A 19,025-nucleotide genomic window follows, 5' to 3' on the forward strand; every position below is an offset into this window, starting at 1 on the left:
CGCAGCACTGATGCATAAGACTGGGCGCTTGACTGTGATCCTCTTGATTGGTCTCTTGATTGCACTGTCGTTTGTTCTCTCGAGGAGGAATAGCTTGTTGATTATCTTGGCTGTGGTGGTTCCGGTGCCCGCTGTTGTGGGTGATCTTGCACTGGATGAACAATCTCAAGGTTTGGGGCGGGTTCGTTGCGTCGCGGTTGTCTCCCATGGATAAGTTCATGTCGACGCATTCGTGCCGCTGCCTTGTTCTGAGGGCAGCCTGAGAATGAGGCGGCATGGTTCCCCTCACAGTTCGCACATTTAGGTTGAAGAAGTGACTTGCACTCCTTGTGGTCATGATCTTCTGAGCAGACTTCGCATCGGCGTGTTCTGCGGCAGGTTTTCGACATGTGCCCAAATCTCTGGCAATTATAGCAGCGAAGTGCTGGCCCTAGGTATTCCTCGACAGGATGACTGGTGAAGCCCAGGTAAATTCTTCCTGGAATAGGGCGATCGTCTCTGAAAGTCGGAATTACCGTGTGAAGTGGATGTGACTTTACTGCTCCAGCTTCTTGGCGGGAATACCTTATCTGTCTGCGTGCCGATATAACTCCTGAGTCTTTCAAGAAGTCTAGGAGTTGTTCGTGTGTATACTGCAGAGGCACATGTCTTACTTTCTCTTACTTTCCCAACGTTTCGCGTGTCTGACTCTGGGATGAAGGGCTTGACTTCTAGGCCGCCTACACTTGAGAGCATCAAAAGGCGTTTTGCGGATGCTAAAGAAGCAACGCTGACACTGAAACTTTCATCTCTGTTCGTCCTGCAAGACTGCACTTTTTCTTTTGCAGCGGTAACTATTTCAGCAGAAACTCGGTTTGGATTTACTTGCCAAAAAGTAGTACCTTCCCTTGTTGGGCGAAAGACAACTGGAATGTCTTCTGCTCGCTTTTTCTTGTACGTTACCAAAGTAAATGGTGCATCTTCACCCATCTTTTCTTCATCACTTAGCTCACAATTCGATGTTGTATCATCCTATTTGCTGTCTTCTAGGCGAGGTTTCTTGGTCTCGGCTTCGGCGTCAGCCATTATTCCTGAATTCGCCGAAGTTGATTCCGAGTTCAGGACCAAACGTGTCGGCTTTATGAAGCTTTGTGACGCTTGCAAGGCCCCAGGCTTTTCATTACGGCCTGTAGCATCATTCATATGGCTTGCTACACTGGGACGAGCATACGGCTGGTGACGATGTTCTCGGCTTCCAACCGCCGTAGTGAAAGGTTATTAGCCAGGTCCTCAAAAATGAAACGTCGTACCTGTAAGGCACCTCGCTCGCTGAATCTTCGCCCGACGTCTTGTTAGTCAATCTTCGTCATCAATGGTAACCGTAAACGTCCAAAAAACCCGAAAAATTAGAGCACCACACAAAGACAGCGACCGAACAGACACACTTCCTCTTCTCTCAGCCTCCCCCTCTGGTGCACTTTGAAGCCAAAGCTGACGGAGCTTCGGAATGAAACATCCACGCTCACAAGACGCAATATTTTTTTACCGTTGGTGCCGCTCTTCGCTATAATTATACAAAAAGAAGAAAATACGGTGACATCAGCGGCGCCGTCGGCTGCGATGCAGGCACAACCGAGTCGGTCGTTTGCCGTCTGTGCTCGTGCACTGCAGCTGAGCTCGACAAGTATCGGCGCTCTCATTCGTGTTTAACGTGTGGCACTGGATATCGTTATTCTCAAATGCAAATGTACAATTTGTTCATCACTTTATCTAGCGGAAATAATTTTGCTTGGAATAGAAGCTGCAGCCGATGCTTGCGTCGCCGGCGGCACGCAGCTTCACGGTCGTCCATTGGCACGTCGGCCGTGCGACGCACCGGCCGAACTGCCGTCTACTTTGTTCACCTTACGCGCAGTAGACTTTCTACGGCACTGGAGGCTGGTTCGCCGTTACAGCAGGTTTGCCGCTAGCGTAGACCATGCCTTAATATTTCCCTATGTTTTATTTTGTAGCTGCACTCAGCTTTAACTAGACCACGCAACCATTCTTTGCGATTGGCCGCATGGCACGACTTCGTCGAAAAACTGAATTAGAGCCGATGAGTTATGTGTTCAAAACTGTGCTTTACGTTTGCAGCGCCCAGTAACCTTAAAAATGGTATTTCGCAATTTCGTTCGCTTCTACTTCAAGTTTCCTGTGCACGTTCACATCTTGTATATAATCTAGCAAGATCACAAACGTAGACGCTACGGTATGTGGGAAAAAATATTGCTCGATGATGTCCGTTCAGCCCCTGCGGAACACTTGTCGCGAGTGTTACGGATCTCCTCCGGAGAACACTCTGGCCGCAAGAATGGACTAGGCGACAGGGGTACCCACATAGATGCACATTTAATACAACCCACGCGACACCAGCACCAGTACACAAACCTAACAAAACTAACACAAAATACAAAGGCTATCAGTACACACGACCCGGTAACACTGCCACTAGCATTCCACTGTTAGTGGGTGGCATTCGTGCTCACGTCTGGTTCGGTGCGGATGTGGCGTGGTATGGGTCCCGTAGCCGGCGTCGGAGTGGCGTTCGACGTTCTAGAGCTGCGTCGCTGGCGGCGTCGTTGGCTGCGTCGTACACGCTCCCGGTCCAAACGCCCGTGGAGATGCGGCCGATGATGTTGGCGTTGGGGCACCACCCTGAAAAGTGGCAACAGCGCTGGAGACACCCCTGGCCGTAGCAGGTGGTAGCGTCCTCCGTGGACTCCCTGGAACGGGCTCAGGAACGGCAGGAAGTCTGCGGTGCGAAGCCGTAGAACGCGAGCTCACCAGAGCAGTAGCCGGCGTCGCTCTCTTCTGGTCGAACCGTCCCTGACCCGCCGAGTCTCCGCTGCTTTGTTCTTCCCCCGTGTGTCGTCCTGCATCGCCCTTTTATAGCCTTCATGTTAGCCCACGTAATCCTTCTCTTCGTCTTCTGCTCTTCTCCACCAATCATCGCTTTCCATCTCACCGGAAACTTCTTCTTCTCTTCTGCACCAATCATCTCTTGTCACGTCACTGAGTACTTCTTTATCGTCTTCAGTCTTCGGTTAACCCACGTCATCCTTAACGGCCTCCTCGTCGTCTTCTTGAAACTTTTCTTCGTTTATAATTTTATTTTAGCCTCCCTCTTATATGTGACAAGGGCCCCCTCTCTCAAGAGTTTTTCTCTGAAAAACTGCTCATGTCGTCCTCCTCTACAAGCCATCCAGCCAACCGACTATCTTCTGTGGCGATTCTGAACCCAGCACACAACTCAACACACCGAAGATGGCCAGCACACACCAAAAGCACGCAACTAACACATCCCACCAAAGTGCGTTTTTGGAACACCAACACATCACTGCCTTTGTCCATACGGTGTCCTGAATAAACATGTTAATGTCCAGAACACACTCCTTTGTAAAATCACGTAACAACCACAACACCAACAACACGATACATCCCTGAAATGCATAGCACAGCAGCAACAACAAGATACATACCTAGAGCTGTTCAGTTGGCTCTACTCATGAAGTCCGCTCCGACGTTATCCCTGCCTTTAATATATTCAACCTGAAATGAGTATTCTTGTAAGGCCAAACTGGACTTACTGGACTCCTTACTGCGCTTCTCTTTGCCATGCTTTTCTTTGCTTCCGTGCTTATCCTTGTTGTCTTTCATGTTGCTTTGTTGCTTTTCTTTGCTTATCCTTGTTGTCTTTCTCCTCGCTTCTCTTTTCCTTGCTGTGCCTCCTGGAGCCCCGCTTCTTGCTCGCCTTCTCCTTACCGCCGTTGTCCGCCTTCTCCTTGCTTCCTTTGCCCACCTTCTACTTGCTGGACTTAGCCTTGCTAGCCTTCTATTTGCTTCAGGATCTCGAGCTGCCTTCCTTAGGGGAGCCTTTCCTGGCCTTCTTGGACTTGCGCTTGCCTCCCCCTTTCTCTTTGGTGCTCTTGCTGCTCTTGCTGCCTTTGCTGCTTAGCCAAGGACAGAAAGCCTTCTTTTTCTTCTTCTCTTTACTATCCTTGCCTTTGCTTTTCTTGTCTTTGCTTTTACTCTTCTTGTCTTTGGACTTATTTTCCTTACCCTGTTTCTTTCTTTCAAACGCTGCGTTGCTCTGGCTATCGCTGGAGTTCTTGTCTCCACTGCCGACGAGAAAGTGACTGCCCCACCACACACCTGAGCTGTTGTGGGCCTTTCCTCCTTTGGGTTTTCTTCAACGTCGAGCATCCTCCACTCAGGATCGGGGTCCTCGACACTTCTTACACCCGTAATGTTTCCCACGATTAAATCGTAGATGGGTTGCTCTACGCATTTTGCCGCTACCTGTACAGTATGATATGGCGTCCACACTAGATTCCTGGCTTCAGGAAGGTACCTTACTGTGCTATCTACAAAAGTGACGGCCGACGTTTTCCCTGTAAGATCCTTGTCCTTCACCCGGCTTCTCCAAACCAAACCTGTGTCGGCTCCGCTGTCTCTAAGCACCAATACAGGACGGTCCCCTATTTGCCCAACCACCACCGGCATTGCTACTTTTGACTAGGGCGCTCCACGCACCACCTCATTTCCCAGTGGCGTTTGTTCTCCTTTCAGCTGTGGAACTTCAGGTGGTGTGGCAAGTTCTGCCCGAGAGTCAACAACGAATGCAGATTGGTCTTCCCCCAGAGCTATCCGCTCGAATCGTTGCACATACGAGTCCACATCATCTCTTTTCTCATCAAAAGGAGCCATCAACTTTCTTGGACAAACTCTGGCTGGTCTAGGGCATTCGGTACCCGATAAGTGACGCTGATCATCGTCCGCGATCCCCTCATAATCTCTTACGATATGCGCCTGTTTCCACAAAAGGAACTCCTTCTCCCGTTCTATCTTTCTTTTCTCCTGTTCTTCTGCCTCGCGAGCTCTTCTAGCCTCTCGCTCTTCTGCCTCGCGAGCGTCTGCGCGTGCTTGCGCCCTTTTCTCTCTCTGCATTTTTGCTTCTTCTTTCTTCTCGTCCCAGAGCGTAAGAGCGCAAGTTCTAGCGTTTTTGCCAAATCCATAATTTCTGCCGTCGAGTGATGGGGAAAGATCCGAGACAAAGCAAAAAGAAACAAAGAAATGGATCCTGGCAGGCTCGCCACTTGTCTTTGTCACTTGTCTCTGGCCGCAAGAATGGACTAGGCGACAGGGGTACCCACACAGATGCAGATTTAATACAACCCACCCGACACTAACACCAGCACACAAACCTAACAAAACTAACACAAAATACAAAGGCTATCAGTACACACGACCCGGTAACACTGCCACTAGCGTTCTACTGTTAGTGGTTGGCGTTCGTGCTCACGTCTGGTTCGGTGCGGATGTGGCGTGGTATGGGTCCCGTAGCCGGCGTCGGAGTGGCGTTCGACGTTCTAGGGCTGGCGTCGCTGGCGGCGTCGTTGGCTGCGTCGTACACGCTTCCGGTCCAAATGCCCGTGGAGGTGTGGCCGATGACGTTGGCGTTGAGGCACCACCCGGAAGAGTGGCAACAGCGCTGGAGACACCCCTGGCCGTAGCAGGCGGTAGCGTCCTCCGTGGACTCCCCGGAACGGGCTCAGGAACGGCAGGAAGTCTGCGGTGCGAAGCCGTAGAACGCGAGCTCACCAGAGCAGTAGCCGGCGTCGCTCTCTTCCAGTCGAACCGTCCCTGACCCGCCGAGTCTCCGCTGCTTTGTTCTTCCCCCGTGTGTCATCTTGCATCGCCCTTTTATAGCCTTCATGTTAGCCCACGTAATCCTTCTCTTCGTCTTCTGCTCTTCTCCACCAATCATCGCTTTCCATCTCACCGGAAACTTCTTCTTCTCTTCTCCACCAATCATCGCTTTCCATCTCACCGGAAACTTCTTCTTCTCTTCTCCACCAATCATCTCTTATCACCTCACTGAGTACTTCTTTATCGTCTTCAGTCTTCGGTTAACCCACGTCATCCTTAACGCCCTCCTCGTTGTCTTCTTGAAACGTTTCTTCGTTTATAATGTTATTTTAGCCTCCCTCTTATATGTGACAGAGAGGCAGGCAGTATTCAAATAAAAAAACAACGAGCAGTAGGGGTTAGGTTTCGGTCGTTCGGGTTACTCTGAGAGAACAGATTGAGAAGGGATGCATAGAAAGGCAAGGAGGTTAACCACAGGAAATTCTGTTTGGCTGCCCTCCAAGGGGAGGAAGTAGGGCGATAGGGAGAGATAAGAAGGGAGAAGGAAGATAGGGAGAAGGAAGGAAGAGATAGAGAGAGAACTAGAAAGAGAGACCAGCACAAACAAACCACACACGCTATAGAGCAGCAGGGGGCGGCATTCTTAAAGTCTATCGTGAAAGCCCGTAGACCACAGGAACTTTAGTAACGCGAGTAAGGCCTTCAGCGCGGGCGTTGTGTGGGAGCTTTGATCTAAAGCTTTTGGTTCTGATAGCGGAATATTGTCCAACTGGTCCAGCACTCTGTACCTCACTTGTCTCTGGGAACTGTATCACGGGCAGACACAAATAATGTGTGCGAGAGACTCATCGCTGCTGCATGTGTAGCACGTGGGGCGGTTGGCCATAGTCATAAGTAAGGCATATGAGTTCGTAAATGCAACGCCTAGCCACAGACGGTAACGCATGGTTTGTTCACGCTCTGGTAACCCAGGCACTAGATGCCTCCGTATATACGGAGGCAACGAATGCAAAAGACACATGGTGGAAACGTTCGAGTCCCACCGGGGCAAAGTACATTCACGGGACATCAATCGAACCCTAACCGCAGCGTCTGTTCGCAAAAGCATGATCAACACACGTTGACCACTTTCATGTCCACATAGGGCAGCTTCGTCGGCGTGGTCGTTACCGCTGATGCTGCAATGTCCCGGAAGCCATTGAAAGATTATGTCATGTCCCTTGTCATGGCTGCGATTATATATGAGGCGAAGTTCTGAGACCAGTTGTTCATTAGGTCCGTGGCGCATTGGGCTTTGTACGCGCTGAAGGGCTGCTTTAGGATCACTAGAGTGTCCATGTTGGGGTGGTTCCTGAATAATTAAATCAAGTTCTGCACGCAGTGCCGCAAGTTGTGCGTCCGTCGTTGTGGTCACATATTAAGTTTTTAATTTCATTTCTTCAGATTTTGCCGAGATGACGACTGCAGCAGCAGAGCGGTTGAGTTTTACCAAACCATATGTGTAGACATGTTACGAGAATCTGTGCACCTCGTGAATGTGTCCCAAAGTTGCTTGCTTCAAAACATGCAACGGAGCTCCAGTTTTATTTTTGATGCCTGGAATTGTCAATTGCACTTGCGGCCGGTGCAGTCATCACAATGGCTGAGACAATCGTGTAGCAGGCATGAATTACGACGGCAAGTCTGATGATACGACTGATGTCTTATAATACCTTTTGGCAAATGTTGAATGTGGCCTTTGTACTGGCAAACAAGCAAGGTGGTGTGAGGAACTCTGAGTCTTGTGTTGGATGTGTGCTCTCATGACATCTGTAGCAATGTAAACTGTCAAAGGAGCGTCCCTATCAACGGCCACTGTCGCAATCGATAACGTAGTTTTTCGCAGACTGAGACAAGTTCTGAGTGCTTAGGCTTGCACACTCTGGACTTTGTGGATATTTGTAGTTCATGTATTTCATAATGCAGCTAATTTTTAGTGTATGAAGCCCAAAAATTTTGTTTTTATAGTTGCAGCATTGATTGTACTGTTGTGCCCCAGGACTTACCGCCGAGAAACGCGAGAATGTCCACAATGGCGGCCAAACACATTGTCATATAAGAAACAAGTCTATCTATCATGACACGAAAACATCGGTGCGTTCGTCTGTAGGCTACAGTTTGACAATTAATCCACAAAGCATGCGGGGCCATTGCTTCGCGGGTAAAAGCAACGAGTGCACACTTCTCAAGGGAAAGCTCCAGGTCTTGCCTTCTGAGGTACGCTGACGCGGCTGTTGATGCCTTCTAAAGTCGCGTGCGGACTGGTACACGTGTCATTCCTGAAGTTCATATGCAAATGTCGTCTGCATATACGGAGAGATGTACGGTTTGCGACAACGAATCGGCAAGACCAACGAGCACCAGGTTGAACAGGGTAGGGCTGAGCACTGCGCCTTGCGGTACACCACGACCGGTATAGCTAGATGGCATTCGTCCGTCTTCAGTCAAAATAAAGAAATGTCTTCCATGCAAATGGCTGCGTATCCAGCAAAAGGCGTGTCCACCAATCCTTACAGCATCTAAGGCGCCCAGAATTGCATGGCGATCTACATTGTCGTAGGCACCTTCAACATCAAGGAATAAGGCCGCAGTAATTCGTTTCACATGTTTCTGTTGCTGTGCATACGTTACAAGGTCAATAACGCTATATGGTGACGTGCGTCCGCATCGAAAGCCAGCCATTACCTCTGGATAGGCGTTGTGAAATTCCGAGTACCATTCTAACCGTGTAAGGATTGTTCTCTCTATTACCTTGATGACACAGATGGCCAATGCTATTGAACGGTAAGATGACAATTCCAATAGAGATTTGCCAGGCTTGAGGAGTGGAACAAGGTGATTGGTGTTCCACGAGGTAGGGACCGGGCCGTCACGCCGTGATGTGTTGGATAGGCCAAGAAGTGCATCTTTGGCCTCCAATTGTCCAAGGTTTGCAAGCGCAGAGTATAGGATGGCGAGTCCTGGTGACGGAGATTGCCTGCACCCACCGAATGTGGCCTCCAGTTCTTCGATGGAGAAACGAGCGTGAATACGAGGACCTGCGGATCCAGGGGGCACCATATAAATAGGTGTGCAAGGCTTGAACGTCCTTGCGCAGAAAATATTTGAACAATGATCTTATAACAAAGCAGGAGTAGTTGACATTCAAACATTGGGAGCCTACAGGCACATAAAAACGGAGTCCCAAATCGAATGGTCCTGAGACTATAACATAAATGAGTTCACGTGAGTCTCACGGGTAGTAGAATGAGGACGAATGCTGGTAGAAAACATCAGTTGCGCAGCCGTTTCAAATGCAGCAGCCAGTGGACCTGAAGACTTCAGACGGCTATGCCGTGCCCTAGAGAAAAGCAGTGGAAAGGCTATTCGGGTTAAGAAGCTTGAAGCCGTTCTGCTCAGATTTTGCATCGGTTGCTCTGACCAAATCCCTTGCTCTTCCAAAGTGGCAGGTCGAATCGAACCGGAACTGAACCGTACACCGGAGCTGTACTGCTATTTTCAGCTGCACCGCAACCAAATAGATGTTTTAGCCCGCCATCTTGGAACCGAACCTGACGAGAAATTTATGTAGAAACCACCTCCGCACCACTGACGTTACCAGGTAATTCGAGGGCCCTATTTAATGCACCATCATATTTAATAAACTGTTATACTATGGGATTAACGGGGTGGCCCTAAACCTGACTGAGTAGTACTTCGCTGCCTGACTACAAAACACATCTTATAATGCGTTTTGTTCACAAAAAAAAAAAAAAGACGTATCACTTGGTGCCCCTCAAGGGCCAATTTTAGGTCCACTATGCTTTATTCTATACGTAAACGATATTCTAAAAATAATGCTTACACCAGAGTAGTCTTGTATGCTGATGACACAAGTTTGCTTTTTTTCAAGCAACAGCCTACTTGTGCTGGAAATTCCAGCCAATAATTGGTTCGATCTACTTTTAGTTTGGTTAGCAGTGAACCAGCTGCAGTTAAATGCCGATAAAACTAATTACGTGGTTTTTACGCCTAGAAATAAGCCTGAGGACTGCGCTATTTGGCTCAAGTTCAATAGTTGTGTAATCAATCAGACTTAACATTCTAAGTTTTAGGTGCAGTTTTAATGAAAACTTCAGTTTTACACCTCGTGTAACGATGATTCATTCTAGTATTTGTAAATCAATAAGCATATTGTTTAGGATTAGGTACTTTGTTACTATTTCGTTGAAACGCCACCTGTATTATTCGTTCAGTCCCATCTTAGTTATTGCCTTTTAGTATGGGCGACTACATGCCAATGACATTTGAATCGACTGATATGTCTCCAAAAACAAGCACTTCGCTGTATTGAAGACCTTGGACCTACCGATCACACGCCATTCTTTTTTCTTGAAACATCGCCTTTTAAAAATTTATCAACTATATGAATTTATGCTCGCGATACGCATTCAAGGGGAACTCTGAGAAAAATAGTCATTGTTTATCAGAAATATCTCTCAAGTAACAACCAATACAATTTCAGGCACGTCCATTTCAGAGTTCCATTTAACAGGACCAACTACGATACAAAACAACTAACACACTTAGTCCCATCCTTCATAAATGTACATCCTAACAGGATCACTATTGCGCAAAACTTCAGACCATTGAACCACTTCAAAAATGCTATGAAAATATATTTGCTTTCCTTTTGCAATTGCGACTGTGCCAATCAGTTTCTTGTGTGCTTTGTCTGTAATTATATTTTGTTAGGTCTGTTTCATATTGTTCTTTCGTTTCTTTATCTTTTTTTTTTACACACGTTATACTCCGTCGGATTTAAGCTGTTCCTACTTAGAAAATTGTATAATGACACAGGTATTTAATGCACGTATGTTTGTGATGTATGCTATTCATGTATAATCCATGCTATCCTTATGTATGTATGGTATATTTTATGATATGCTACCTCACCGTTGAGCAATGCATGGGTGAGAAGGCCTAAGCCAGGCAGACAGTGTTCTGCCTTTAGCTTTGCCATCTAAGACCTTCAGTGTGTCTGAAACAATTTAAATAAATAAACAAATAAATAACATAAATAAATAAATATTGCTTTCTGAAATTTAGAAGAAACAGCAGAAGATACCTTATACGACAATTCGGCGCAATGCGTGGCCCATGAGCAGTCCCGTGGCTCACCCCAGAAATCTTATTACTGCAATGAGAATATGACGGACATTCCCGGCGAATTTTTGTCGTCGGCATCGTGCATGGTGCCTGATTTTCCTTATTGCTTTAAGGTAATGCGAGCACGAAGGCATATGGCTTATAGTAGTTCTACCCAACAACCAAGAAGACATGTCTTTGCAAACGTACCTTGGTGTTTCGGGAAACTCAAGTTTTTTTTTAGTAATCCATAACCGAATAAACACATTGACAAATCCAGAAATTCGTTCAAACAGCTATAATTCTCGATTTGGAGGAGAACTACAAATAAACCCAAAAGCAAGAGCCCGAAAAAAATTTCGTACGGCATCCCGTCCGAAAGTCTTATCTCGTAAAATCTGGATAGCCTAGAGCATAGCGCCAGTAGTTTCGTTCGGACTATTCACTTCCTTCCGCATTACTGACGTCTTTTGTAGTTTGTTTACATATGTGCTATTTGCTCGCGTTTACGCTCTAATGTGAGATTCATCTTGTGTGCTCTTAAAAACTGCGCCGCAACACTGTGAAGTGCCAGCATTCTCATCACCTCGTGCTGGGCTTCTTCACCGGGAGTTATTGACATGCATTCGCGTGTCAGCACACACATTGTAATCACAAACAATATTTGTTTATTTCTCTCACTACGTGCAAGGTCGACACACATTCGTTGCTGCTTGTACCTTTCTTGACAAGCAGCCATTATCAGAATACGCTATTGCGGGCGTTTGGTAGGATTTTAGCTCTGGTTTTCAAGCTATCGAGACTTCACTTCATTTTTAAGGCGCATAGTTGTGGAATGAAATCTGCTCTTTCTGTACTTATAATATTGTGTGTTGCTGCGGATTCCCTGGTATTCTTGCCCCATAGCAGAGAAGCGTGCTACAATATGTCTCTGTTCTTTTTACAAATAAATGTCCTATCTATCTAACAGGCACCTGACGTTGTCTTCTTTTTTTCTTTTTTCAGAAAATGAGAAGCAGTGTGAACTGAATGCATGGAACAGCACGGCCATCGAAGAAGCTGATTTTCCCGGTTGCCAGACAGCTTACCAGAAACATTGCCCGACACCTGAGCAGCCATATAAGGTTTTTACTGCGAATTGTCGTGTTACGCTGCAAAATTTTGACCCAACCTCTACAGCAGATGTATCAACTTGCTGAAGGAAACTCTCAGCCAGCCTAATGCAGGTGCAATCATTTAAGAAAAGTAATAAAGAATGGCCTTTTTACTAAGATGTGGTGAACTTACGGTCTAGTTCCCTCGACACCGGCGGAAGTCTTCCACCGTCAGGCTCAGGTGATACAGCTGCAATACGTATGCTGCATTCCCCACCGGAACCAACCGACGTACCATGGCTCTTCAATGCCACGGCCATTTTAAGTGAAGTCATTTACTTGAGAAAGATGCTTAATTGATGATGAAGGTAGCAAAAAAGGGAAGTACCTTTCTTTTATTTCCCGCATTATAAATGCATTGTTTTATCTAAACAACAGTCAATAAGTTTCTTACATTCGAAGGACATTACCTGGGTATTCGCATGAATCAAACTCGTTGAAATCATTGCATACTGTCACGTTGCAGTGGCGGTGAACGACGACGCAGTGACAAAACTTTGAGTTACAAATATAACTCTTTATTTAGAGAACGTGTGCCCAAACTGTAAAATAATTTACGCCTTTATGGGTGAAAAAGTGTGTAAACGTATGCATAACTCACACCCTTAGGGTTTTAGTTATATGAAAACATGAGAAATAACTAATTTCATTGCGTCACGTGTTGATATGCAAGAATATGTACCATATAACAATAAAGAACAGTGCAATCGTCCACACCAGGTAAACAAAACGGCGACTTTGACGAAAGCCGCGCAGTTCGTACGGAGCGCGATAGGTTTCCGTGCACATATTTGCAACATGCTATCGGATGTTTGAACATATCTCAACGAAATTGCTAATTTCCAGCGAACGAAGCAATCTAGGAAATGATTTGACCCACAACGCACAATAGAGATCTTAGCGGACTTCTAAGCGTGATATCAAGCACATTATCCAGCAAAAAAGCACTATATTACATAACAGTAACTCATGACATATAGCAAGGCCGAGTGGTAAAAAATGTGTTTGCGCACTTAAGAGAAATACAGTTATTCGGGGTGAGTACAGTATATAGTATACAATAAACCAGAAACTTGCAATGTGCACTATTATGATTTTAAAGAAGCGTAGAAAGGACTCGCCCTCGAAATTTCTAATTATATAGCCTCACAGAACGTACAAGTATACAGGAAGCTATGGCAGTACGTAAACGCAATTGGTGTGGCGGTACATAAATTATTGTATAATATGTGCAGCTTGCAGAGTATCATCCTCTGCGGTTGAGTACGATTCCATCGTGCCTATTTTCGCTTTCACGCCACTTGGCAAGCTATATTCATGGCACTTTTTGTGCCTCCGAAGCCCTTCTCGCACACTTAGTAGCGCATTTACTGTGTCAGTGTATAGCCTATTACGACACTTGCTGTTCACAATTCTCATGTCACTAAAGCATGTTTTTACTCCAGCGTTTGAGAAATGAAGCCACAGCCCTGTCATGGCGAGTCTGAGCACCTTGCCAAAGGGGCCTTCACCCTGTGCGTCCTCATAGGAACCGAGTTCTGCCTAGAACTCATCACTTGTATTCGTAGGGCACAATTTATGTGCAGCAAATTCCTCCGCTGCGTTTCGCAAGCGGAAACGGCTTCCACGGAGAGCCACTGCGATGCCAATTCTCTAATTGGCTCATGTAAGAATCTCTAGACCCGGATAGGCCGCCACTGGGAACTCAGCGTACAATACGCGAACGCTGGCCAGTGATGCTTGCTTAGCAGGACTCTTTGAGGAACTATCAGGCATTGTTTGAGATATTATTGGCCTTAGTGAGGCTGCAAGAACTGGTGAGGCCTATACAGTGCTGAATAATTAAAAAAATTAATTATGGGGTTTTACGTGCCAAAACCACTTTCTGATTATGAGGCACGACGTAGTAGAGGACTCCGGAAATTTTGACCACCTGGGGTTCTTTAACGTGCACCTAAATCTAAGTACACGGGTGTTTTCGCATTTCGCCCCCATCGAAATGCGGCCGCCGTGGCCGGGATTCGATCCCGCGACCTCGTGCTCAGCAGCCTAGCACCATAGCCACTGAGCAACCACGGCGGGTAGTGCTGACTAATGACCACGTCCTCTGCTATAGAGGACTCCCAGATAGTGAGACAAAAGAAAGGGGAAAGGCAAGGAGGTTAACCAGATAGACAGATCCGGTTTGCTACCCTACGCTGGGGAGAGGGGAGGGGAGGTAAAGTGATAGCAAAGGAGAGATAAAGAAAGAAAAGAGCATAGGCATACAATGATAGTCAAATACTGTCACCGTATACCGTCATCACACAGCACAGTAGCACTTGCAGCACTATACATATCTGTTCAGTCTACAGCCGCTTGTCCAATTCTGTTGCCCTTAAGAAGTGCAACAGTACCCTCGTCGCGCTCCGCTGCGATGGTTTGTGATTTGGGCATTCTAAATTAAGTTCTTCTGTTAGAGATCTTTTGTCAAACCACGCTATAGCGATTTCGAGCGATCGTCTCTGTAAATTGTAGCGAGGGCAGTCACAGAAAAGGTGTTGAAGAGTCTCCTCGCAACCACAGTCATCACACGAGGCATCGTCGGCCCATCCGAATGACGGCAGTGTTGCCAGATGATGGGAACGAGCACGGGCAAAGTGCCTAATGTACACTCTCGACACTTCCACCGCAATGTGTGCTTGTATGGGTTGGTCCCGAGCGATTGCAATAGTCGCCACTGTCGATGTGCATTTTGGCAAATCAAGACAAACCCTGAGAGGCCGAGCTTATATAGCCTGTAGAGCACGAAGATTTCTCTGGCAAGTGTTGGTCAGTACGGGAAAACTGTATCTCAAGAAATCCAGAAAAAGAGCCCTGTACAATGCCAACATTGCATGAACTGACATTCCCCAAGTCCTTCCACCCAGAAACTTGAAAAGCTGGGAGATTGCTGTCAGGCGCTGTTTCAAGTAGGTCACGTGCGGGCTCCGTGAGAGATCTTTATCAATGATTATGCCTAGAAATCTGTGAGTCTTCTCACAAGAAATTATCTGGCCATTTATTGAGATGGTGTAGGGTGCCATGGGTTTGCGAGTGAATGCCATCAGCGCACATTTGTCTGACGAGATTTCAAGACCTTTGTTGCGGAGGTATGTAGCTGTCAGAGTAGCAGCTTTTTGAAGTCTTGTACGTATCTGAGGACGTGTCACACTTGAAGTTCATATACATATGTCGTCTCCGTACATTGATATCTTGATCGCTGCTGGCAGATGTTCAACGAGTCCAATGAGTTGTGACGTTGAATGGGGTGGGGTTTAGTACACCGCCTTTAGGAAAACTTTGGTAAGTATAGTGTCGTGCGGTTTGACTATCGCCGGTACACACAAAGAACGATCTCATAGAAAGGTAACGAGAAATTCATTGAAAAACTTTACAACCTAGGCCAACCCTCTCAAGAGCATCGAGGATAGCATCGTGAGATACGTTATCGTATGCCGCCTTGACACCCAAGAACAAATTTACAGGTAATCTTTTGCGTGACTGATGGCGCCGGACATACGTAGCGAGATCAACAACACTGTCTACTGATGAGCGATCTCGACGAAAACCAGCCATGCAATTTCGGACCATGCTGTAGTGTTCCAGGTACTACAAGCGGGCAAGGATCATCTTTTCCATTATCTTTCCCACACAGCTGGCCAGCGCTATCGGGCGGTATGAGGCGAGTTCACGTGGGGACTTGCCTTGCTTCATGAGAGGGACCAAGCGTCTTGTCTTCCATTCTTCGGGAATCATGCCATCTTGCATCTTGCATACGTTGTAGAGATCTAACAGTTCTCTCCGTGCGCCTTCACTCAGGTTGTTCAAGGCGCGGTAGGATATTCCGTCTGGTCCCGGGGATGAAGCATGCCTCCATGGAGCAAGAGCCACTTCAACTTCCTCCATTGTGAACGGAAGATCCATGCGGCAGTCACGCGAAACAGGGATGTAAGCGAGGGGGGGGGGGGGGGGGGGGGGCTGGAGAGCCTTCACCGGTTGCTTGGCCAGCCACCCTTGCGCAAAAGTGTTCTGCAACATCAGCATCCAGTCGCCTCTCGAAGAGCGCCAGCACTTTTAATGGGAAGCGTTGTTCCTGGAGGGAACGCAGACCCTGTATGGTTCTGCATATGTGGGAATGTGGCTTTCCGAGGTCTAGTGACTGGCAACGCATTGTCCAACGTCGAGATTTCAATCTATCCATGCGACGTTGAATTTTCTTTTGTAGTCTTCTGGCTGTCCTAAGATCATCGATCGATTCTGTACGCCGATATCGCCGCTCCGCAAGACGGCGCAGTGCACGAAGCCGCTCCAACTCTATATCCGAATCCGTGTGTTTCGACGAAACCGTGACGGTCCGCGTGGCGCCTCACATTGCAGACTTGATTGTTTCTTCTAATCCAGAGGACATGTCCTTTCGACAAGCATCTTCCATGGCAGAAGTAAAAATAGTCCAGTCAATTAATCGAATGGTGTTCCATGGAAAGGATCTGGACATCTCTTTGATGATAAGGTATGGGGGAATGTGATCACTCCCGTGTGTCTTGACGTCCAAAAACCATTTCGCGCATCTTGTGAAAAGAGAGTTGGAGACGAAATCTAGGTCAAGACAGCTGCCATTCACGCCTCGCATAAACGTTCGGCTGCCGTCCTTCAGGAGTGAAAGGCCGTGGTTGCAGGCGAAGTTTGCTAGTCCTTGTACTCTTGCATTTGTCCTTGCGCTTCCGCATGCCATATAGTGCGCAATAAAATCTCCGATGAGGATATATGGACTAGCACACACCGACAAGATGTTCGTTAATCTTTTGTAATCAAAAGTACTTGAAGACAATATATTGTATGCCTAACAGTTTAAAAGGGCAAACTGATGTTTACACTTGTAGCCGTTTATATTATTACGATATGACACTCGCTCGTGCCGAGGGCACCGACCAACTTCTTCGTCGTTCTCGCGGCTGCTCGTCTCTCGCGGAGTCATATCGTAATAATATAAACGGCTACAAGTGTAAACATCAGTTTGCCCTTTTAAATTGTTAGGCATACATACTGATTGTCATCATGAGGCGGAATCGGCTGGCGAACATAGGTCAGTTCTCGACGAAGAAACGATGACTTTGCTGCATGCACCAGTTGTTACGGACATAACAGCCTCGTATCCCGATAATCTGACTGGTTTTGACACGTTAGGCTCACATATGACAATGATTGGGAACAAATTATATATAAACTGACGGAAGTCTGAAAGGCGTGTATTTAGTCCTCTTGCGTTCCATAGGATGATTGACGCTGTCTTGACTCCTTCTGGAAAGGACGAGCGATGGTTGGCCATGTCTCTATTCGAGAGATTCAAGCACTGGCCTAAGACGACCAGTATTTTCAGTGCACGTGCCTCCAAGGCTCGACAAAATCCTTCGAATGGCATCTATGTGGGAACGCAGCATCCAAATAACTTGACGATCTGCTTTGAGCGTGTCATCAGCGGCAGCAGTAGGCTCCCGAGCGGGCTTGACAATCTGTAGTTCTTTGGGGAGTTGCTGGCTCGGAAGCGCACGCCATTCTTCTTGAGAAAGATCTCTTTCAGCTGACTGTCTTGTGCTGTTCAGCCCCTTTGTGGCCTGACTGGAGAATGTGGAGGCGACCATGGAAGGGCCCATCTCCTTTCGTGTCTATGCCTTTTATGAGGAAGTTCGGTGACGCCGACGACGGATCGTTTCAGCAGCCTTCCTGTGTGACTAATTGTCTCGAACAAACTGCTTGAGAACTGGGATCTCTTTCTTGATGCGAGGGCAGTCCCTAGACGAGGCAGCATGGCAACAATTACAGTTGCTGCACTTTAAGACAGTAGCCCAGCAAGTGTCCTCCGCGTGAGGTTCAGCACACCGGGGACACCGTAACTAGTTTGGACAGACCCCCTTGACATGCCCAAGCCTAAAGCAATGATGGCATTGAAGAGGCTTTTGTACGAATGGTCGAACAGGGTGTCGGAATTGACCGACTTTGACGTGAGATGGTATGCAATCTACTTTGAAAATCAGTTTGACGCAGCGCGACGTTCCAGGGTGGCTCTTATCCGTGATGGCGACACCCTCACTTGCTGGTTTGACGAGGACAGGATAACCCGCGCTGGGAATGGCGACATCAATGTCATGCATTACACTTGCTGTAGATGAATCATCGATCGGGATAGAGGAACGCACTTTGATGCGTCCTAGCTCCGAGATTTTCTTCAGTTTTTCGAGCGCGCTCCCGTTAGAGCCATCGATTGCGAGGACATATTCGCGCGTTTTATCCGAACGTCCTTAATTTCATTCGGCACGACCCCTTCTAAGAAAACAGATAGCTCTTGCCTGTTCAGCAATCGGAGGTTGCTTGAAGATTCCTCGGGCACAAACACGATGGCGTGAGGCCAGCGTTCAGGCCTTGACTTCAGAGTCACCGTGCTCGCTTGCGTTGATGTATTCGCGTTGACAATCCTCCTTTTGGCCTTCTTTCTGCGGACCGAGATGAAGCTATCATCCAATGAGTCTTCACTCTGCACGCAGTATAGCTCAGTGTCCTCGGTGTCTCTGAGCACGCTTCCTCTCTTCCTCGTGAAAGACGGCCGTGATGACCTCGGGCCAGGAGGGTCTCTGCAAGGTTCCACGTCAATGGCCACAAGACCGCGAGCCGAGGCACCAGGAAATTCCAAAGATTTCGCCAGAAACCGGACAACACAGATAGAAGCGTTTTACCAAGAAGACACTTGGTCATCGGCCTAGAGGACTCCCAAATAAGAAACAATACGGGTAGGATTTTTAATCCTTAAGGACATAGCAGGCAACATTGGGGAATTCTACAGCATTAATGAGAGGGAAGCAGAAGTCGTATTAAAACTAAATAGGAGATATAGAATAAAGGTAGTACAAGCCTACACTCCAACCTCCAGTCACGATGATGATGAAGTAGATTGGTTTTATGAAGATGTTGAATTAGCGATGAGAAGAGTGCAAACTCTATACGTTGTAGTCATAGGCGACT

General features: G+C 47.2%; 1 long non-coding RNA gene across 1 annotated transcript in view; it reads left to right on the top strand.

The window, feature by feature from the left end:
- Positions 1-12,109, top strand: part of LOC129385431 (uncharacterized) — a 50,892-nt gene extending 38,783 nt beyond the window's left edge. The window contains exon 5 of the long non-coding RNA XR_011895783.1: positions 11,842-12,109. This is a non-coding gene — a long non-coding RNA (uncharacterized lncRNA). The remainder of the gene's footprint in view (positions 1-11,841) is intronic.
- Positions 12,110-19,025: the final 6,916 nt, after the last annotated feature.

The sequence above is a fragment of the Dermacentor andersoni genome, chromosome 7 (genome assembly GCF_023375885.2).
Source record: "Dermacentor andersoni chromosome 7, qqDerAnde1_hic_scaffold, whole genome shotgun sequence".
NCBI lineage: Eukaryota > Metazoa > Arthropoda > Arachnida > Ixodida > Ixodidae > Dermacentor > Dermacentor andersoni.